General features: G+C 37.7%; 1 protein-coding gene across 2 annotated transcripts in view; it reads left to right on the forward strand.

The window, feature by feature from the left end:
- Positions 1 to 1,020: 1,020 nt before the first annotated feature.
- Positions 1,021 to 18,723, forward strand: part of MARCHF1 (membrane associated ring-CH-type finger 1) — a 647,830-nt gene continuing 630,127 nt past the window's right edge. For both annotated transcript variants that reach the window (XM_033135185.1, XM_033135186.1), the window contains exon 1: positions 1,021 to 1,826. The gene's annotated coding sequence lies outside the window, so the exon portion shown is untranslated. The remainder of the gene's footprint in view (positions 1,827 to 18,723) is intronic.

The raw sequence follows: 18,723 nt of genomic DNA on the forward strand, positions 1-18,723 counted from the left end.
TGTGTGTGTGTGTGTGTGTGTGTGTGTGTGTGTGTGTGTGTGTCTGTGTCCATCCATTACTACAGGGGAATCTTCCAAAGTACTGAGGCTGTTTGTTTATTCCTCTAATAAAACACCTATTGCTATTATAAAGAATATTAAGCATAAAAGAATTGTCAACACATCTTCTATGGCTCTTAATGAACTCCTTGTGATTTGAATTGTTTTATCAGCGACAACAATCCTTGGGGGAGGCCACAGGAAGTCACCTCCAGAGTGTCCAATAGTATTTGGTGGGTAGGAAAGAAGGAAAAACACTAGGGCCACGGGTGAATTTCTGCTCTCGGCGTCTTGCTTGGGAGCAGCGGTCTTGCGGTACGGTATTAATGGTTTGAAAGGTCGTCGCGTCGCCTCCCACCCCCAAACAAAACAATGCTTTGCTTCAGATTATTTCGTCCATACACAGTGCACTCTTTTTTCTTCATCCCTTTAGCTGCTCCATCGGCTAGACATCCTAAACTTTCTCACTGAGGCTAAGGCTCTGGAGTCCCAGGGGTTCTAGTTATTCCGCGGGCTGCGGCATAGGTGTCTATCACCGTGCTGGGGCGCAGGAGCTGCCGAGAAGCCAAGAAAACTTTCTCCTGACCCTTAGCATCTGTAATCAGTCTAAACACCGAGTTAGAAATCTTTGCAGCAGCGACCTCACTTTTCGTCCTGGGGCTCTATCCCCACCACGCCCACCCTGCCTACGCACACCTTCGGAGCCTCCTTTCCGCAGACCCATCCTCTGTGCTGTCCTTGACTGCAGTTATCCTGGCCCGGCAGGTTCTGGGTACGCCTAAAGCCTCTGCTGCCGCCTCCGCCCGCGTTGCGTTCCCCGCGTGTGCGCTGGATTATTCCAGTCTTTGAGCATGGCAGATTTCCACCGGATGACATCATGGGAGCTGAGTGAGTGCCGGCTGCGAGAGGGGGACGGAGAATGGGAGGGGGAGGAGAGGAGGGGAGAGGGCTGGGGAGCAGAGCCAGAGCCGGGCTGCCCGCCACCCAGCTGCACGTCCGCAAGCTGGGGAGGAGCGCTCCGCCCGCTATTGACAAAGGGTGGGAGGATGCCTGAGCCCGGGGATGCTCGTTGTGCGCAGCCGGTTGGCCGCCTGAGCTACTTCGCCCTCAGCCGGTGAGTGATTGCGAAGATCCTTCAATTAGCTTCACCCGGTGTCCGCACCCTCCTCCGCTCGCCTACCCGGGCGCCTGCGTCCTTGACCCGCCAGCGGGGCTGGGCAAAGCACCAGACCCGGAGCACGGGCAGCAGGTGCCTTTGCCCGGTGGGTCTGCAGAGGAGCTGAGACTCCTGGCTGAGGTTCGTGGTGGGTGCTAGGACCCGACTCCTTGTGGGCGCCGCTCTGGTGAGTGGAGGCTATTGAAGCCGGCGACCAGGGGTCGTTTCCTCTATTGGCAGCCTGCGCCCGCCCTGCGCGCAACTCGTTTCGGGTAGATCCCGGTGCGCCGCGCGCTGTGTCCACCAGCTTGGTACCAGTCACCGAACCGCACCCCTCGAAAAGCGCGGAACCGATGAGAGCCACTTTACCGGCTCACCAGCTACCGGTGTCGGCTTGCGGAGGACCGGCACCGACTGCCCAGGGAGGGCGCGCGCCACGGGCCACCGAGGGCAGCCTTTGTCTTGGGTTTAACGCTGATGCGCGCAGACCTGAGTAAGGCTCTCCGCCACCGTCGAGTGGGATCCAGGTCTCACGCACCCACCCGCCTGGGCGAGGGATGCCATTGTGTTCCTGCTGCGGGTGGAACTTAAGACGCTGGGACTTCAGACGCCAGAGGGTCCTGCGCCCACGGTGAGTGTCGCAGTTCTCCAGGCGCCGAGCGAGCTTCTTAAGCTCCAGGAAGTGAAGTGACCAATTGAGGCAGATAGACGCCCAAGTTCTGTTGGCCAGTGGTATGAGTGAAAGAGCAAACTTGGGGAGACTCACTATCGCTCCCCCTCTCCCCCCGGTTTCTTACGTGCTTATCTCGAGGAGTATTTGTTGCAGGGTGTATGGAGTGAGAGGCAGCTCCAATATATAGTTAGGGAGATCCGCGTCTTCCTGGCAACCCCTGTTAGGCAGTAGTTCCACAAGAGGTTTGCTTGCTAAACAGTTTTGAAATCGGTATGTTTTATTACAGAGCTTTAGAGCTTAAAGAGAAAAGACTTGGAACTGGCTCAGGGACCTTAGTTTAGAGTCGTGCTGCGTGTAAGTACTAGAAAGCCAACGTGCCATTACCCACGCCTCCTCGTTCGTTACCTGTCGGCTCCCCACACGTTTAATCAATGAATTCTCTTTGGTAAGAGTCCAATTTTCAGATCACGGAGAAGTGACTGTATCTATTGGAATGTTTGATTTAAATGTCAACTTATTTACAAAAGAAACACTTTGTGAGAAAGGTGTAAAGAAGTGAGAGTTTGCTACGTTGGGATCCAGTTACTTTTGGGGGAATTTCATCCGCCGCAATCTAAAATATTTAAAATTTTAAGAGCTATTTTATATTCATGAATTTAGTGTATAATGGACGATCCATGAATACTAAGGTGATTTTTGGTATACAAGTTTGATATTCCAGCATCTAAGATAATGCTAGGATATAAGAAAGTAACAATTAGAGTTATAATTAAAAAGATCGTTTTATTTTTGTTTTCTGAAAAAAGCTTACTGGTTTTCTTTTAGATTGTTTATCTTTCTTTAAAGATAAGTGATCCTAGTGAAGCTTTTTAAAAACAGAAATATCAAGGTAAACTTTCTTGATCAGTGATTGCTCTTCTGATAAAGTTAGAGGTCTTTTCAGAAAAGACACGATAGAAAATTATTGAGATAAGAAATGTGGTGAAAGTAAAAAGGAACTGGGTGAGATAATACCAGGAGGTTTTACTAAATATAAATAAGTTGTGGGACTAAGATGGGTATCAGAGGATGTCACATCAGTTGTGCTTTTGGAAAAGCTCATTGTGGCTTTTAGACACTTGTCTCTCCTTCCCGGAAGTGCATAATTAAATGTTTGATTATGTTATGTTAGGTTGAGAGACCAACATTATGATCAAAGAGAGATCTTTATTCAGGATTTCTGGGGTTTCCAGCAACATTTTCTCCTGTGATTCAGAAGTAATTTTTATTCCATTGTTTGTTTCCTGACTTCCGATCACAAAGGGCTCCACCTGTTTCTTCAAAAGTTTTCTTTCTTTCTAACTTTATTATACTCATCTCTTTATAGTGAAGCTTAAGAAGCTTTACATGAAGGTTCTTATAGGACCTGTTGCTCATATTGGCTGCTTTCCTTAAATATTGTAATAACAGAATCTCTTTTTGGAACTAGCAGAGCGAACATACTGTCTGCTGATGTGCTTATGTGATGTGGTGTACCTGACATAAAAATATACATTTATATAAAATATATAATCAATTAGAGAATCAGGCAACAAAGCAGGAGGTATGTGGTATTTGGCTCATGGGTTTTGGCAAATAATATTTCCTTTAACAATAAGATGTTTTACCCCCTGTAGGTGGTAAGTAAAAATGTACTTTAGGGATAAGCGGTTATATTTTATGTCTGAAATCTTTTATTTCAAAAATATCCAAGAAGGCAAAAAATGCTCTGGTCCTTCACTACACATACACTAGAATATATAAGGAAAGTTCTCAGAAAGCGTAAGCATCTTATAAATCCGTATGATTTGAGGTAGTTGTTATTTTTAAAAACATATGAAATAAAATAATGTCCTTGAACTAGAGAATAGTCTCCTAATATTCTTTAATATTTCACAAATATTTTGACTATTTTATTCCACAAGGACTCTTAATTTGGAAAGAGGACAGGAGGATGGAGTCGCATCAGAAGACAAAACACACTATGGTATGTTGCCCACAGTAGGCAATGGTGATGTTCAAGGTCATGGAACAGAGGATTATGTCAGAACACTGGGAGATTATCAAGGAAAGATTATGTACGAGGAATAAGTTTGTACTGTTTGGTGGTTTCTTGCTTTCACTTTTCCAGTTTGATTTGAACAGATACTATAGGAACTCTGTAACACAGTGAAACTCTCTTCACCTTTCTTGAGGCAAAAATTATATCTTGAACTCAATGAGAAGGCTATTTCAGGGGCTTTTCCATGGTATAATTCAAATTCTAGTTTAAGGATGCTTTATGGACCATAGGACATTGTGATTTTAACCTTTGTGTAGGCCTTCAATAAGGAAATTGGTCAGTAAAAGCTTTTTGGCCAAAAGGTTTTGGCATCTTGGCTTCTTCTGGGATTATGTTAAGAGTGAAAACCAACAGTAATGGGATTGTTGAAAATAGTCAGAAGTGTGGTATCTTATTCATAGGAATAAGATAATGTTTGTCATGCAGGGTGTCATGCGGTGTCTCAGCTCCTGCTCCCCACATAAGAACGCAGGATATGGTGAGGCCAAAAAGGAACACCCACGGAGCCATAGGTAGGGGAGTCATACCACTATATTCTCGCTGGTGGCTGGGTTGGAGATACAGGAAGCAGAAGCCACACAAGCCCCAACCTGCCTTCCGCTTCTCTGCCAACCAACCTTACTTGTTTTGTTAACTGCAATCTACTGTGCTAACTGCAATCAGCACTTGCCAATTGCTTCTAGCGTAACCACTACAGGTATATTAGTGGCCAATAGCTCACAGCTGATGGCCATCCAATCACAGCTGATGGCCATTTACTACCCGAGCCAGCACCTTTCTATGTGAGGCCGAGAGCCTGGAAACTGCACTTCTGGCACTGTCCACTCAATGTTAATGGTGTTTTTAAAAATAAAATTAAAGTAAATTTGAGACAAAATCTCCACAAACCAAAATTGTTCCTTTGTTATATATATTAGACACATTTGTGCAACTTGATGGACCTTTGTGATACTATTCATTCATTTTCTACTTCCCAGTGTCAGAATGATGGGCACGGGGTAGGAAATACATGTTCTAGTTTGACTTTTTCATCTGATGGAGGAGAAGTCTCTGAACCTCTTGAACATTAGTTTCATTTTACATTAAGGAAAGATGATATCTGCCCTGCCTTTCTCACAGTGAATGGTGCATAGTAAATGAGCTAATGTGCAAAAGTGATTTTGAAAAAATAAGAACTATCTAATGAATATTATCTATCAGTTAGCTTTTTAACTTGTAGGTATTTTCAGTTAAAGAAGTAAATTTATATAGAGATGAATCTACTTTCTATTTTAAACATCTGGTATTTAATTAGTGGCATTCTTGACAATTCTTTTATTACAGTTTCTCATAAAAATTGTTAAGCAGGTTGTTATGTATCTTTTTCACTGCATGTTTGCTGGCAAAAATTATTTTTTATGTGTTTGACAATATTTTTATATAGTTTTCCTTTTTAAAGAATATTTAAGCTGGGTATAGAATTTTTTTTTTTTTGGCAGTTATTTTCTTTCAATCCTTTAACTTGTTATTCTTTTGACCCTGGCTTCTATCAAATCTGTCAGTCTTATTGTTGCTTTGAAGATAGTGTGTCTTTGTCTCTCACTGATGTTAAGATTTTTTTCATTTGTCTTTATTTTTCTTTGGTTTTACTATGATGTTTCTAGGTGCGGTTTTCTTTTTCTTTCTTTCTTTTTTTTATGTATCCTCCTTAGAATTTGCAGAGCTCTGGAATTTGTGGCTTGATGTATTGCATCACATGAAATTCACTGGTGAATTCTTGATATATAGCTCTGCTCTATTCTGTCTCCTTTCTTTTTCTGAGCTCTCAATTATGTATTTAACACATGGTTTCACTGTGCCCAACATGCCTCACACTTATTTCACTATTTTTCACTCTTTCTCTATGCTTGTTTGAATATTTTCCTTTGGCTCTTTCTTCTAGTTAACCAACCTTCTACACTGCCTATGTTGTCAGGCTCATCTGTGGGTTATTGCTCTAATTATTGTATTTTTTTTAGTTTTCAAAAGTACATTTCCTTTTTTTCTATACATACCAACTTATCCGCTTTCTCCATCTTTTCCTCTGTTACTTGGAACACACTAATCAAAATTATTTTAAAGGTTTTGTCTGCTAATGCAGATAATTAGATTACTGTGAGCTTTTCAGTGTTTGTCTTTACTCTTGATTTTTGTAATTGTGTATAAAAATTTAGAGACTCCAGATGATTTATCCAAGTCCAGTGAGTTGTCAACATTTCTTTTGCTAGGCTGATAAATGTAGAGGTGGTTAATTATTATAATCCAATCAGTGATTGAGATGACTTAATAAACTTCTTCCCCTGCAGGGATACCTGAACTGCCAAGGCATAGATATCCAGAACATTCTACTGGTGCATTAGGAAGCACTAAACACTATTCAGGGCAAGACTTCTGGGAACCCTGCTCTTCTTTAGTAAGCTTTCCTCTTAGTGTTTTAGCCTGAAATCATATGTGCAACTTCAGGGGTCAGCAATTGCCATGTGGGTAAAACCAGGCATGTCTTAGCTTAGTGTTTCATCATTTATGTCTTGCTAGATCTTGGCCTCACCTAGCTCTAATTTTTCATCTTTAGCCCCACAGGACTGCCAAAATTTCTGCTGGATTCTCTATGCTACATTAGTGGTCTTCTCTTCAGGCAAGCCCATATTCTCAGCCTCTTGCTGTTTGTCTAGGTTGGCAAATGCCCCTACTCTCCATTCCAGGGGAAAAGAGCTCCCTCAAATATTCAGGTTACCACTTCGATGCTTCCTCCATCAAAAATCTTGATGTCTCTAGTTTTGGCTTCTTCAGAAGCTCTCCGATAGTTTATAACAGATATTTTTTTTCTTCTTATATCTGGTTTTTCTAATTGTTCTTGGTGTAATGTTGGTCTACCGTGAGTTACTCCACCATAACTGTCAGATGAAGTGGGTCATTATTTTTCACTAGTTACAAAAAGAGATGTACAAAGATGCAAGATCATTATTGGTGATAAAACGATAAAACTGGAATTAGTATTCCCAGCCTACAGGCTCCTAGGCAATACAGCTAACTCCAAACCTGTTTGATTTTAGAAAGTCTTGTTATAAAAAGAGGCCAGATCCTACTAAGTAGTTATATTCTGTAGAATATAGTTTGGGGACAGTTTGTCTATTTCTTTGTTGAGGTAGAACTTAGTAGCAGCAGTAAGAGCCAAAAAAAAAAAAAAAAAAAAAAAAAAAAAGATTCAAATAACTAGTTGATTCAAATTCATGGTAACTAAGCATAATAAATTGGCAAATCTTTTCTTTCCCTTAGGCATGATAGCGCACACATGCATAAAAAAGTAACTCTTTTCTGAACATAAGCACACCATGAGTTAGGAATCGTCCTAATTTACTAATGATTTTCTCATAATAGGGAGTGAATAATATGGGAAGTCTGGAGCCTTCCCACCCTTAGAAACCACCATCCTTTATTTTTCAAGTTGTTACTCTGAAATGCAACTGATACAAACTGATATCATATGCATATAATATAGTTAATAAGTTAATAGTGTATCAGCTTCTTTTCTTATCATATGTTTCTTTCAGAAGAAATGTTACAAATGGTAATCAGTTGTTTTAGAAACAATGTCTTTAACAATATACTTAAAGTATGACCTTAATTAACATATTTCTGTGAATTATCCTAGAATTTTTGTTGAATCTGTCTAGTGGTGGATCAGTACTCAAAGTGAATTAGAATATGTAATGCCATTTTCAGGTGGTTATATATTCCAGATAAGACATTAGAAACCCATGACTTTTGGGGACACAGTTAAATGGAAGTTGGGGAATGCCTGGAATGGACTGTTTTGCCTGCCTTCCACTCAGTTTCCTAAGGAACATTAAGAAATTCACTGAAGCTTGGTGAGAATGATGAATTAGGTACTGTGGTGCTGCTAGCTCATTACTTTGAGCTCATACTCTGATGAGGAATGCTTTGATTCTCATAGGGTATATACATGCCTCTTGGTCCCTGCTTTACATCTTTTCACCCTCACTTCAGACTCTGTCTATGACTCTGGCAAACATTGTAGGCGGGCTGTGACTCAGTGGTGATGACTTCTTTCCTTAAGCTGGTGCTGAGCGTCTTTTACTTTCTGCTCTGTGACTTTACCAGCATGTTTTATGTTTGCCGCTGCCCCAGAAGAGCAGCCTAGAAGTGGAGAGTAGCTAACACCACTTAGGGATCCCCTCAATTAGTGTGACTGGGTGGATAGTTCTGAGAGGCTTTTTATAATTTCTTAGAAGGTCCAGGTCGGATGGAAGCTCAGTTGGCCGTGATGGAACTCCATAATGACTCAACTCTAGACACTTGTATTGGTTTTTATTCTTTCTCTGTTTCACTTTACCTGGTACTTCATTTTCAGTCCCTGGGATCACCTTCTATTATTTGCATGTAAGTTTTAATTTCAGACTCTGTTTTTCAAAGGAACTTGGCTTAAGATATATAGTACATTGGTTTTCTTTAGAAGAAAAAAAAAAATGAAATGAGAATAATCAGTCCTGAAAGACTAAGCCACATCCATATGCAATGAGAGACACATGATAAAGAAGAAGCTAAAACAATGTATTTCTCAAAAAATATTTTACTTACAAATTTATTATCTTTCAGGTCACTGACTGAGGTCATTTAAATAATTCTCTTAGTCACTTTGAAGTCACCTATTGACCTAAAGATTAATTTCCCTCCTTTCCTTCTTGTTTACTTTCCTTTTACATATATTTACTGACAATCCACTCTGTGCCCTGTACTCAGGTAGGTCCTGGTGATAGCATGAGTAAAAAAATGCTGCATGATTCCTGCCTCCATAGAGAGTTTTATTTCTATGAAATTAATGAAATAATCACACAAATAAATGCACGTATGTGAGAGTGAATGCATTGGAGGACATGTCCACATTGCTGCGATTGACTTAGCCAGGGAAGTCTGAGCAAGCCTCCTTGAGGAGGTGACACTTGAGCTGAATGGAAGGGATGAAAATGTTTAATTAGGTGGGGAGAGAAGGGAAGAGTTTTCCAACAGAGGGACAAATTGAATATGCTCAAGGCCCTATTGATGGGGGGAGCTTGGCAATTTTGAAGGAGTCATAGACAGCCTGATGGAGGGGATTTGATATGGGTTGAGGAAATGTGCCAGCTATGAGGGACTGTCACAAAATGTTTCAAATATTAAAGAGTGAAGAGTGTGTGCAATAGTGCGTGTGATTGTGTGTGTGATGGTGGCAGTAAGGAAGGGCCTCACAAATAAACAAGATGATACATTAGCAAAAAAGAAATATATGAAGAATCTGGGTAGAATAGTGTATAATATATGCTGACTAACAAATAGTAAAAGTTATGAACCTTTGAAAAATCTGAGAATTGTAGGAATTGATGATTTTAGGTTAGTGATTTTCTAAATAAACAGTTTTAAAAAAGGAAATGAGACATTTATTCATTTATGGCTCCTATGTTATTTGTTCTAGCTTGTGATGATACCTTCAAAACTATCTGAGGCTTTTAAAACTTCTGTATATAGAAGTCGTTTTACATTGTTATAAAAATTAAATACATTTACTATGTATTGGTTAATTTTTAGGATGGTAGAATTGCAGGTAGACTTTTTCTTTTTAAGTATTTCAACTAAAATTCTACTTGAGATTAATTTTAATAGTATAACACAGAAAGAATCTATGTAGATGCTGCTGAAGTGTGGTGTATAGCTACATTTAATTTCTCAGTCCAATGTCAGTTCTTGTACTTAGATTTTAATAAAATTAAATTGCCTATGTACTCACACAAGTTTGGATTCTGGTTCTTCTAATATCTCCCAAATTTGAAACTCAAAGAACTAGGGACAAATTATTTTCCACTTACAGCTATATTTCCTTAGATATTTCTTAGCAGTTTTGCTTTAATAAAGCCCTTAGTCATACTCCAGACACAGTGTGAAATGACCCTTTAAGACTCAGTATGCTATATGCACTAGTTCTTGCCAGCTATTCTCTCTTTTCAAGGAGATAACTTTGTTTATTTTTCTAGGTTTCTTTTAAACTTAATCTTTTATGAAATCTTTTAATCCTGTGACTACATCTTATTTTAAAAACATTTAATAAATAAATGATAAACAGGTATTTATTCAGTAATTATCATGAAAGATTTGTGCCATGAACAATTACAGGGAATTAGATGAAAGTAGAGAATTAATTGGGCAGATTATTCAGATATTGAATAACAAGTATAAAAGATAAAGACTGGGATTTTTTGATTTGTTCCTTATGATATTCATGATAGAGGATAACCACCCTCAGAAAAACAGACTCAGAGCAAAATCTCCTCCCCTATTTTTTTGTAGACCAAAAGTTAGAACACAAGTCTTAAAAGCAGTGATGATAGATATTGTTTCCACTGACTCTTGTGAGGATAAACCTTAGTTGTCAACTTGTATAAATTATTAAAAATGATGCAAAATGTGTTAAAACTTTTCATCACATATTACCCAGACAATCCCAAAACCCAAAAATATTCTGGGAACATGTTAATGAGATTTTAAGTATTAGAAGTCTAATTACAACAATCTGTTTTTCTTTACAAAATAAAAGGAAGTATTTCAAAGTGTTGGTAGTGGTTATAGGGCCATGGTTAGTATTTTTATCCTCCTTTTCTTTCTTTATCAAATACGTTTTAATAGGTATGATTTATTTTCACAATAAAAAATGTAAGTAAATACTTCTTGGTTTGAAAAAATGAGTATCTGAAGCAGATCTTCAAAATGATAATTTTTGTTAAATCTAAATAAGTTTTTTATGGGGGTTTATTTTTTAATACTTTTCTGCATGTACATATATGTTTTTTTTGTTGTTTGTTTTGTTTTGTTTTAATTTATTGGGGTGACAATTGTTAGTAAAATCACATAGATTTCAGGTGTACAATTCTGTATCACATCATCTATAAATTACATTGTGTGTTCACCACCCAGAGTCAGTTCTCCTTCCATCACTGTATATTTGATCCCCCTTACCCTCATCATATATGTTTTTAATGATAAAATTATATATAGAGAAAAATGATATGAAAGGAATATTTTATTTCATGCTAAGTTACACTCTGTAAAGATACATCTAATGCAAAAATTTCTTTGAATAATTTGCTTCTCTACAGGGTAAAAGACAACATGTGTTTGGCTGTTTCTTACTGGGATCCAAGAAGTACTGTTTGTTTTAAATAAGTTGTTTTAAAGGAATTGGTGATTATCCTCACTAACTTGTCCTAATACATCATTAAGAGAGCAATTTAATTTTGCCAAGTTTTACCTTTATGTGTTTTCGTGAAGACCAAAGAGTAAGTCCATTTTCCCTCCCCCCCCCCTTTTTTTTTAAATAATGCTGACAGGTGTGTAGATTACAGACTCTGAACTCACCAGCTCCTTAGTTCATCATGGTCTTCTACTCACTTAGCTGTGGTATGGATTTGATCACGTGCACTTTACAATGTAGGTGCACATTCTTCCTCAGTGAGAGAAAAAATATTGCACTTTAATTATTATACTTAGGGAAATATTTGTTATATAAAGAAGTTTTGAAAGTAGATTTTAAACAGAAAGACTCAGGTTCTGTTAGAGGAGTGGGAGACAGTGATAATTGGACAAAGCTCAATTAGCCTCTAAGCTGTATGGAGCTGTCTTGAAATCCCCACTGGCTAGTGAGGTGACACTGGTCGATTACCTTTTTGAGATAGTGATTTCATTGCTGTCCATATATACAGAGAAGTGGGATTGCTGGATCATGTGGTAGTTCTTTTTAAAATTTTTTGAGGAACCTATCTATGTAGTGTTTTACATAATGGCTGTACCAGTTTACATTCCCACCCAGAGTATACGAGTATTCCCTTTCCTTTTTATCCTCACCAGAACTCACTGGCTCTTGTCTTTAGACATCCTAACAGATGTGAGGTGATACTGCATTGTGGTTTTGATTTGTATTTCCCTAATGACTAGTGATATTGAGCAACTTTTCGTGTACCTGTTGGCCATTTGTATATCTCCTTTGGAAAAATGTGTATTGAGCTCCTTTGCCCCGTTTTTAATTGGATTATTTGTTTTTCTGTTATTGAGTTTTATGAGTTGCTTCTGTATTTTGGAGATTAACCCCTTATCAAATAGATTGCAAATATTTTCTCCTATTCTGTAGATTGTCCTTTTATTTTATTGATTGTTGCTTGTGCTGTGCAGAAGCCTTTTAGTTTAATATAGTCCTGTGGGTTGATTTTTGCTTTTGTTGCTTGTGCTTTTCTTGTCATATCTAAAAATTCATGTTCAAGACAAATGTCAAGGAGCTTTTCCTCTATGTTTTCATCTTAAGAGTTTTACAGTTTCAGATCTTACATTTCAGTCTTTAATCCATTTTAAGTTAATTTTTATGAGTGATGTAAGATAGGGGTCCGATTTCATTAATCAAGAAAAAAAGAGAGAGGGCTCCAGTAAAATCAGAAATGAAAGAGGAGACATTACAACTGATGCCACAGAAATACAAAGGAGCATGAGAGACTAGTATGTCCTGACTCTGCTTTGATTCTTTCTTTAAAATTTCATGCCCTGGAACTTTTGGTATGAACTTTGGTGGCTCTTCTTTTGAAAGGGTTCTGTAGATACCTTTTAACCATTGACATTATCTTCATGTCTATGGTCTTCTCTTATATTTCCAGCCACTCGAGAGAAAACTTGCCAGTCATAGTTTTGGGACCCTGGAATCCTCTCTCAGAGGTAAAATTAGTTTATATTAGTTTAAATTCATGGTCAAGTTATCAGATTTTTTTACTTGATGGGGAAAGACAATTGGCTTATCTTAAATAAACCTGGTTTCTGCCCTCATTACTTCTCATATCCAGCCTATATTGAGTAAGTGTGTTATTTTACATCATCTGGAAATTTCTTGTGCTGTTTATTGGTCAGTAAATATTTGCCATGTATAAGTTTGAAACAGAATGGAACACATGCAATTTAATATATATATATATATATATATATATATATATATATATATATATATGGTCTTCTTGTGGGATTTATTGTTAATAAGCCTTTACCTCCTGGTATTGGATTGTTAGGGACTATGGCAATTGTTTCTGCAACATGAGTCTACCTCTCCTAATGAGTATTTTTCAGATGTTGTGAGAAGTGATTCTAGCAGTTATATTTTACAGAAAAAGACATTTCCAGAAAAACAACTGGAACAAAAATGAGGCAGTTTGGTAGGACTATATATATATAGTGCCAAAAAATGTATACACATTTTAAGAAAGGAAAACTGTATTAAAATCATAATACTCAATATATACCGATAACAAAAGATGAATACAAGTCACGTCTGACTTCTGCAATTACTTACAAGAGGTTCTCAAAGTGGTTACCATCAGCGTCCAGACACATGTGATTACAGCGAACTACTGCTTGAGCAACAATGACCAAAGTGTCCGCTTGTATACATTTTTCATATTTTTGGCACCCCCCAGTGTGTGTGTATGTGTATTTTATATATATTATTATATGTACTATATATAATATACTATACGTAATATATAATATATATAATATACTCACTCACACATATAGTGTATAACATATATATTATACATATTATATATATATGTGCACACACACACACACATGTTTATATATATCAAAATGGAACTGAGGAACAAACTATTTATAGATGATACTATTAGTAGATGAGTTTCTAGCCACAGCAAAAGTATGTGTCTCTATTGCTCACTAAACTGTGCTAAATATTGTTATACAAACTCCCTTTGGTATTTTCTTCCCCTGTCTTAACTGACTAGCTTTTGATAAATCACAAATCACCATTTAAATTTTAACTAGTTATTACTTTGTGTTATTGAAGAAAATTCCTAACCGTTTCAGTGGAGTACAATGTGACTGGTGTCCAATCCAGTTAGTCTTAGGTGTCTGTGTGTCAATAAACTTCAGTAAAAGGGCATTAAAATGGAGTTGGAGTTTCTCTGTAGCTCCAGTGTGACCTTAACCTTCATCCACGTAAGTCATAGGCTCCCTAAACTCATGTCCCTCAGACATTAGCAGTAACAATTCTCTGGTATGGAATATGCCACTGTTTTCTTCCAATAGTTTAGATTGGAAGAGAGAGTTGACCATTTTAAAAGAAAATAGAATTCTTGGCATGTGTTTGTAGGATTACACGTTTTTAAAGTATGTGTATGTCTGTTGTAGAGATGATCACGTACATAACTATCCATAGGTTTTAGATGGTATTCGTTGTTCTTTAGAAAATATTTTCTATGATTTCACTGATATGTGGTGTATAAAACTGAAAACAATAAAAGAACAAGACAAACAAATGAAGAAACAAAAACTCATAGACACAGACAATAGCTTAGGGTTACCAGAGGGTAAGGGGAGTGTGGGGTGGGAGATGAGGGTAAAAGGGATCAAATATATGGTGATGGAAGGAGAACTGACTCTGGGTGGTGAACACACAATGTGATATATAGATGACCTCTTACAGAATTGTACACCTGAAACCTGTGTAACTTTACTAACAATTGTCACCCCAATAAACTTTAATTAAAAAAAAGAAAAAGATTTTCTACATAAGCCATTTTCTTTATTTGTTCACCTACTGTACCTTTTACTTCTGTATCTCAGGCATGCTTAAATTTACATATTTCATGATAAATCCCTTTAGTATTTACTAAGGAGAAAAAAAATGAAGAGTCAACCTTGGAATTCTACAAATGCTTAATGTATCCCTGATTTTTCGTGTGCCCCATACACTCTGGATTCATGGTAATACTTTTGGGCCAGTGAGGTAACATGATTAAAATTATTACTGTTCATTTTGTAAATGAAATTAAACCACACGTTCTGTGGTCATTTTAGGGCAACTTTTTGTATGCAATTTCAAAATCCATTCCAAAAAGTTTGTATACGTTAAAGGCAAAGTTCTGCCTTAGTAAGTTATATTTTAAAGTTGTACATGTTTAAAACGGAAACCTCAGAAAGGCATGGCGAGGGTTAACGTTTGATTATGCTACCATAAATCTTCATGGGGAAGGATTCTTTTGGGGTATATTCAACTCCTCCTACAAAAAATAGCTTCTAGCAGTTGTATGGCAGTACAGACAAAGCACATAGTTGCATGAATATTTACAAAAATGAGAGAATGATCACAGAGGCACGTTCAAGGAAGAGAAGGACACAGAGAGAAAGAGAGAGACAGAGAGAGAGAGAGAGAGAGAGAGAGAGAGAGAGACCTAATAGCAATTGCGGATGTTTTCTAGTGTCCATTATGGAGGGACATAAATTCCCTTATAGATTTATATTGTACCAATCCATACATTAGTCAATTAGGAAGCCTGACAACAGCTAGAGTTAAAGGAAAACAGTGGCTGATGAAGGATCTAATTTAATGTGAACTTTGAATAGCAATAGACAAAAAGAATAATAATTGTTGTAATTAATATCAAAGCTTTGATATCAGCAAGTGCCCATTTTGAAAAGCAAATGTGGAACCAGAACATTGTAGGAAAGAGAAGAGAGTTAGCTAGTAAAATATCAGAAGAGGAGGAGGGCATAATCAGGAATAAGATGGATCTATTTCAACCATGTTTGGCCAAGTGTTTCACCAGTTCTTTATGTGGCGGAATGATCATTAAGACCAGAACCAGTGCATATCATGAGGTTCATCTTATATATATGTATTTGCTTACATTAACTAATTTGTCAATAGACCGTATGCTTTACTACCAGATGTAGGTTCAGGTATTCTCTACTAAGTATTTCTGTTTCTATAAAAGTTAGAGTTAGAAAATTCTTTCAGCTGTTATTATAAATATGTGTATGAAAATGATCATTGCAATTGAATCTTTGGTTCTAGTAGCAGGAAGACCAGTACCGAGGGCCATTCACTGCCAAACATTACCTTGGAGAATCAAAATCTTTTAGAAGGGATAATAAAATCCAAAATCCCATCTCAAAACCCAACTCATTGGGTGGAGCTGACAAATCTACATTTAACCAACTCTCTGGGTAATGAATATACACAATGAGCCACAACTTTATAGAATGCTGTTAGAATAAAGTCTATTCCTGTTTGAGTATGATCACTTACCACAGCAGTGCGGGAGGCCTTTTATTTTGTCTCATTTTTTTTTTCAAATATTTCTCCCACACACCACTTTAAAATGCAGAAATAATAGAGACATAAAGATCTACAAATATCAGGAATATTTGTTATGGATTCTTTGGAGACTGTGACTTCCCTTTCTTCACTCAACAGGGGGCCAGATGCCTGAGAAGCCATTTTGCCCCAGGAAATATCATAAGTAGGCACCTGCTGTGTTAAACATATTGCAAAACTTGGGGAAAAATAACAGATTTTTTTTTTCCCAGTGGATAAAGCTGTAAGTTTTTATCTTGCAGATAAAATCATAAAGCCAATGTCTCTGCTGGGTCACAAAGTCTTCATTATGTTGCTTTTATTGATATTACACAAGGACAATTAATGACATGAGCTGGAGCAAGTGTTGCTGCAGTAGGTGCCTAATACGTGCCTGGCATGCTGATTGCATGGAACAGTCCTGGGGTTTGTGCTCCGAGAATATGACACTCTGAAATAATGTCACTTTGAAAAATCTTGATATGTGGTTCTCAGATTTTGGTGTGAATCGCATCACCTTTAGAACTGCTAAAAGTCTGAATTCTGGGCCCCACTCCCAGAGATTCTGACGTTTAAATGAGAACAGTCTGTCATTTTCTTAGTGACCTGTGTATCCCAGAGAGATGAACTTAACAGGTGGGAGCTAAAATGTAAGCACATATGTTATAGCACTTCTGAAGATATTTTTTAAAAAAATAGACTCCGTTACAGCAAAGAACTCACTATAATTAAAAAAAAAAAAAGCTCTGGAGGTGACCTCTTTTATATCATCGAGAGTACGTTGAAATTGCAGCATAAAAATAATTTGAATATTCTGTTGCGATACTGTTGGGTAAACTTTTTATTCACCTTACTCAAACAGAATATGGACTATGGACATCATGATTTACTTACCACATGTCAGGAGTAAGAACTTCAGAAGAGCTTAACGGGCATCATATACTTTAGAAAATGTTTCTTCTCAGCAGAGGAAGCAGCTAGGGGATCTGTCTTGGCATGTGGTAGAAGCCGTAGCTTTTAATTGAAGAGTCTCACTCCAGACAGACCTACTGAAGTTTGTTTAGAGCTTTGAAATGTATCAGGCAACAATACTGAAAACAGTGGCCAATGAGAGAGAGAGTGAATTCCTTCCAAAACATCATCACTTCGAATAGAGCGCTATCTGTCAGAGCCACCACACATGCAATGACACACATCATTGGAGTTAATAGAGTGCTCAAAGGCACGACACGAATGTCCACATTTCCTGAATATTCTGTAACAGCTGGATGCAAAGGAATAGAATTGCTTTTCTATTAAATACACCTATTGCACTAGCAGTGTTTACTCTGAATCCCCAGAAGAAAACAAAAAGCTTTGTTTTTGGAATTTAAGATTAGGTTTTCTGGCGTAATTAGAGGAACTCCTTTCTAAATGGATTGAGGTAGAATATATTAGCATATCTTCCTCCAAATATTTTAAAGAAAAATGCCATTGCTACATAAATACATGGGGAAAAAACCTAAATGACCCTTGGAGCTTTCTTTTATACTTCTATGTTTTTATATTTTTTTAAAATATCCAGTTGTTGAATGTTTAATATTATCAATAGTTAGAAAAAGCTGGTTCTTAAAATAACAAATATTATTCAGTAGCATTTCATGTTTCATACACTATGCTGAACTTGGTTTAATAGTCAGAAAATAGATTTCATTTTCTTGGGATGTTATTAATAATATTAATCTGATTATGACCTGATCATCTTATGCACTGATTTCCTTAATGTTATCTGCTTAAAAGATAAACCACTTAAATCAGGCAGGTCTACCAATTCCCGTTTACCGAGAGTCATATCAGCTTACACTTCCTTTTCTCTCTTTTTATGTCCCCAAAGAAAATATCATGTTGAAAATGTCATTTACTTTTGTAAAATTAACTTCAGATATCCTGTTTAGTCAGTCTCATTTTGAAATTCTTGCTCTTCTGTTTCTTATCTCAGGTTTTTTTCTTAAATCCAGCCAACGTTTCTTTTATCTCCTCATTCTTCCTCTGGTGCAAAGGAAACTACCCTGGTGCCTCACATTTAATGTTACTTAGCCAGTGATTTTCCTGTTAGCATTTATACCCTTCAGTCACATTGGCGACCTCAGCCTATCCACTTCTGACCTCTGTCTACAGTCACCTGCAGCCCCTTAACGCTGGGGCTACATTGGTTAGATGATTTTGTTGTGGGGACATCATAGGGTACACTTACACAAGCCTAGATGGTATAGCCCACCACTGGCATTGTACGCGGTACAGTAGGTTTGTGTACACCAGCATCGCCACACAAACACACGAGTAGTGTGTTGCGCTATGACATTCTCACAGCTCCAACGTCACTAGATGATAGAATTTTTCAGCTCTTTTATAATCTTATGGGACCACCTTCATATGTATGGGCTGTTGTTGACTGAAAGGTTGTTATGCGGTGCAGGACTTGTATTTCTAGTCATTCCATGAGATCCTTGGGGCTCCTGGCACTCGTATATTAAAGTCTTCACAATCCACCTGGGCTCACAGCCCAAAGAGCAGATGTTGCTGAGCAGAGGAAGCGCTGCAAG

Source organism: Rhinolophus ferrumequinum, chromosome 18 (assembly GCF_004115265.2).
Source record: "Rhinolophus ferrumequinum isolate MPI-CBG mRhiFer1 chromosome 18, mRhiFer1_v1.p, whole genome shotgun sequence".
Classification (NCBI taxonomy): domain Eukaryota; kingdom Metazoa; phylum Chordata; class Mammalia; order Chiroptera; family Rhinolophidae; genus Rhinolophus; species Rhinolophus ferrumequinum.